Below are 5131 nucleotides of genomic sequence, written 5' to 3'. Positions count from 1 at the left end.
AGCCCCACACACACTGAGATCGCCTGCAGCACGGGGCGCCAGGCATGGGCCTCCTCCCCCACACCCACGCTCAGCTTTTCCCTGGGCTCCTTCCCTACATGGAGAAAAGCGGCCCCTCACCTGCCCCATGGCCAGCGCCCCATGCTGCAGGCACTCGCAGCCCACGCAGGGCTGTCAGAAGCAGGCACAGGCAGTCCCAGGCAGGCTGCAAGTGGCTGCAGTGTGGGGCACCAGGCATGGGGTAGGGAGGGGCCGCTTTTCCACATGCTCAGCACCAGCTTCTTCCCTGCTGGTGAGCAGGGGGTCAGGGCTGAGCGCTGCCCCTCACCTGTAGCACAGGGCTGGGGGGCACTGGGTGTGAGTGGGCAGGGAGCCAACAGGAACACAAGGCCCTCACCAGTATCCTGGGGCCAGTGCTGGTGGGGCCAGAGCAGGGTGGCAAGACTGCAGGGTCCCAGCCAGCAGGGGCTCTATGGAGCCAGGCCAGCTCCCCCCTCCCTGCTGATGCAGCCCAACCCAGCTCCACAGACCCTTGCCAGCCTGTGCCCTGCTCTGGGCCCCACCGGTGCTGGCCCTGGGACATTGGTCCCAAGATGGCGACCCAGGGGGGGCCTCGACAGCCTGTGGCCCTCAACAGCCTGCCAAAACACGGTAAGCAGCCCTCCACCCAAAATAATTGCCATCCTCTGTATTAATACATCCCAGAATAGTAAGTGCCATACATAAGATATGGGAGGGAATTATTCTGCCATTCTTTGCACTGGTAAGGCCTCAATTGAAGTATTATATCCAGTTTTGGGAAACACACCAAGATTGTTCTCCCTGTGCACTGATTATAGGACAAGTAGTAATCCATCTATTCTGCAGTAAGTGAGATTACTAGGAAGATGTTAGGGGGAAAAACCTATAATGATAGTCAAGTCCAGAACGGGTTAGAAAAACATCCACCAGGAATAGTAAAGTATCTGAACCAATCTCATATCAAGCAGATAGAGTAAAAGATGCTGACATCCCTTACCACCCTGCATTTCCATCTATACTGGACCATCAGCTCGTATATACAAGACCCAGTCCAGTGACCTATACATATGATAAAACACCTTCCATCCCCGAAAATTTCTGCCAGGATGGTGAGGAGAGCAGTCAAACTATTTATTACAAGGCTACCATCTTCATTCCATCCTCTAAATCACTGTGAGAAGTTCTTAAGCAATAATCTATAAGATAGCAAGTCACCCAGATAAATCTCGGTGACTATCAAAACCAGACAGAAAGAAACCAACTCAGATGGAATTGCAAGATGCAGCAAAAAACCCCACAAACTTGCACATGATGTGTATTTTTACTGACTGTTAACCAGGTACTGCCACTTGACAGCTAACAAATGCACCATTAGGCTGGCAGATCATCTGCATCTGAGTTCAGGCACACTCAGCTCAAGCTGAGCTAGGTATTCATCTGGAGAAAGCGGAGCCAATTTCATATGACATAATAATTAGGTCAAAGGCATTCCTAACTATAGACTCTACAAACAGGAATTGAACAGGGTCGTTGTCAAAGGATGTCCACAGTTCAGAAGTAAGATGTATCCAACAGGAAGTCACGGTTGCCCAATGTATCCCTGAAAAGTGTTATCTCATCTACCTTACCAGTATGAAGGTTAGCTCACCATGCTCACCAGTAAGAAAGATGCCTGCCTACCAACTCATGCAGAATCCACTTATTATTGCCACCATACTACAAAAGCCACTGAAGGGGCACTGATGAGACTGGAGCACAAGAACCAACCTTCAAGGCAAGGGCCTTTTCTTAGACAGACATTTATTCCAAAGATGGAAGCATGCAACCCAGAACTCTTTCAGACCTGTCCACCCAAGCAGCATATCACTCAGCATACCCAACTTCAACTCTAGCCTTCACATCCACCTTAATAGGAGGTTGCTGCATACATCTCACCTCACTTAAACCACAAGCTAAGGTGGAAACAAGGTAAAACCCACAGGAACATAAACATCCAAGAGTACTTACCCAACTCAAATACATCATTAAAAGATACTCTTCATTCATTTTGAGGCAATTTCTCCTGAATACAGATCCCCCTCCCTACTCGATCAAGCAGGTTTTTGGAGTTCCATATTGCCTTGGCAGGAGAAAAGAGGCTGTATACAAGCCCTCAGGTAAAAAAGTTGGCTTATGACTCTGTTCAAGTTTCTAGACTTTCATCCTTTTTTGCTCTCTCCCTCAATTTCATCTATAAAATGTTCTGATAGCAAAAACTCAGATGAACTAGTTCACAATCTAATGTCCCCAGAGGCATTCTGCAGGTCCTTCTCTTCAAAACTAATAAGAATTCAAGGAGCTTATACCACCACCTTAGACACCAGACCCAACTCTAGTTTGTATTTCCCAAAACCACTGTCACTAAAACAATTAATCGTTTTCTAGGATAAATGTAAAACAGAAGAGAAATTTGGTGGTCTAGGTTACGGCTTCAACTAAATAGAATGAGTCAAAAAGGAGATGGAAAACAAAGATAATTTAGGACATGACAGTAGATAAGAGAAGAGTGTAAGAACTGCTATACTAGGTCAGAATAAAGATCTATCCAGCCCAGTACCAGGTCCCCAACTGTGGCATGTACTGGGTTCTTTACGGCAGGGATAGGCAAACTGCAGCACTGGTGTCATAAGTGGCATCAGAAACCCCTGTGTGTGGTATGTGACAGACTGGGGAGGGAACAGGCAGCCCATGGCAGATAAGGCAGGGAGCAGGAAGCAGAGCAGCAAACTAGGCAGACAGAAGAAAGATAAGCTGCAGATTGGATAAGGGAAGAGAATTTGAGTGGTGCTCAAGGAGGATGCAGGGCTTATCTGTAGCATGCCTGCCATAAAGCTTGCCTTCCCCGTCTCCCCCTGCCTGTCTTTGACAAGAAGAGTATAAAAGAACAGGGCATGTGTGAATTCATCCATCCTGTCATAACCTGCCAGTCACCATTAGTAGACAACACATCTCACATAGGTCCACCAGGGGCTGTTAAATCTCGCATAGATTTGCCTAATCCATTTTTCACCTGGTTATACCATTAGCCTCTGAAATATCCTGGGGCAATGAGTTCCACAAGGTAATTATGCATTATGTGCATCTCTCTTACACTCAGTTCTTTTTGTTAGAAACCTGCTGTCTGATAAAGTTACCGGGTGCCTCCTAGTTCTTTTATTGAGACATAATAAAACAACAGTTCCCAATTCATGAATACCATGGAAAAGTGATTTCACTGACTTCCATCATATCCCCTTTCATCTCTCCCAAGCTGATGAGATCTAGCCTTTACAATCTCTCATAGCACAAAAGCAGTTTTATACCCCGATCATCTTTGTTGCCCTTCTCTGAACCTTTTCTAGTTCAGGTATATTCTTTTGAGATGGAGTGACCAGAACTGCAAGCAGAAGTCAAAATGTGACTGTACTACATTTTATGTAAGAACATTTTCCATTTCTTCATATAGATTCCTAATGATTCTTAATATTTTTAATTTGCCTTTTTGACTACCAGTGCACAGTGAGCTCATGTTTTTAGAGAAATTTCCACAGGGACATCAAAATCTTTCTTGAGTAGTAATAACTAATACAGAGGCCATCACTGGGGATGTATAGCCTGGGTTATTTTTCCCCCTTTGGCAGGGATCATTTCAGTGCTGATATGGCTCTTTATTACCCTCAGTTTTAAGAGATTTTCCTGCAACTCCATTAGCCTTAGTTTTGATTATCAAGAACAAAATTGTATCACCTACAAACTTTGCCACTTAACTACCTCCCTTTTCCAGATCATTTCTGAATGTGCAGAACAGCACAGGTCCCAGCATAGCTCTCTGAAGGACCTCACTGTTTACCTTCCTCCATTCTGAAAAGTCACCATTTAATCCTACACTTCATTTCCTATCCTTTAACCAGTTTTCAGTACATGAAAGGGCCTTCTTCCCCTTCTGATTCCAGGACAGCCTACTTTCTTTCAGTGCTTTTTGCAAGAGACTGTCAGCGGCTTTTTGCAAATCCAAGTATACTGTAACAACTGTATCCTCCTTATCCACACATGCTTGTTGCCATACTCAAAGAACTCCAGCAGACTGCTAAGAGAAAGTTTTGCATATCTAAAGGTTTCTTTATATCAGTAATGCTCATTGGAGTCACTACTCAGAAAGCAGTTGCAAAACAGTTTAATAATTTATTTTGCAACTCTTCCATAGCTGAATCAAGTATTATATATATTAAAGAAGAATCAGTAACCTGCAAAAAAGCTCTGCTACAGAAACAGTTATCTAAACCTGGTGGAAAGCCCGTGCCCCTAATAGAGGTCAGTGGAATAATTCACACTGACTTCAGTCAAAACAAGAAACTTTTAACGCTAGTTGACAATAAGAAAGATGTAAAAATAACAATTTATTTTGTAGTTTCAACAAGAAGACAAATTTGCATGTGTTATAATTAACTTAAAGTTTTTGAACCGATTTATTCTAAATGGATTAGGAAAGTAACCAAGTCTATTGAAGAAAATTATTTTTAAAAAAGGAAAAAAAAACTTTAAACCTCAAGTTACATAAATAAAACTATCATCTCTTCTGTAGCCCTTATCAAATTGGTAAAATTGCTGACAAGCTCTTAAATACAAATTCCATTACAACTCTCTTGTATGTTGTTCAGAGGAAAACTGGCATCTAGTACAATGTTTATTCTTATGCATCAAAACCCCTAAGTTAGACACCCAATGGGAGCATTTTCAACAGCATGTAATGAGGTGAGCTCAGGCTCACAAAAGCTCATACTATGCATGTCTTATTTAGTTAAGGATGCAAATCTACTCTGCCTTCAACATTTTCAACTCCCATTTTACCCACCCACAAATGTAAATACCATTTTACTGAAGAGATACTGAAAAACTATTTAAAAACAGCAAATAAAGCGTATAAACTTTAAAGCTGGCACATAGGAGTTTCCTGGTCTAGAGACACTCTCACCCATTGGATTTTTCTTTACTTTTAAGAAAGACCAATTAAAAAAGGAGATTGGCAAGTCACATGTACTGTAATTGGGCTACATGAAAAAGCCTGCTCCAAGTAAAACAGTTGCAGAAATCT

The 5131-nt window shown here is 43.1% G+C and overlaps 1 protein-coding gene across 11 annotated transcripts in view; it reads right to left on the bottom strand.

The window, feature by feature from the left end:
* WDR20 (WD repeat domain 20) overlaps positions 1-5131 on the bottom strand; it is an 87936-nt gene that overhangs the window by 81665 nt on the left and 1140 nt on the right. The gene's annotated exons all lie outside the window — the stretch shown is intronic.

This window comes from Alligator sinensis, unplaced genomic scaffold (genome assembly GCF_000455745.1).
Source record: "Alligator sinensis unplaced genomic scaffold, ASM45574v1 scaffold85_1, whole genome shotgun sequence".
NCBI lineage: Eukaryota > Metazoa > Chordata > Crocodylia > Alligatoridae > Alligator > Alligator sinensis.
This window is presented reverse-complemented; position numbering and strand designations above follow the sequence as displayed.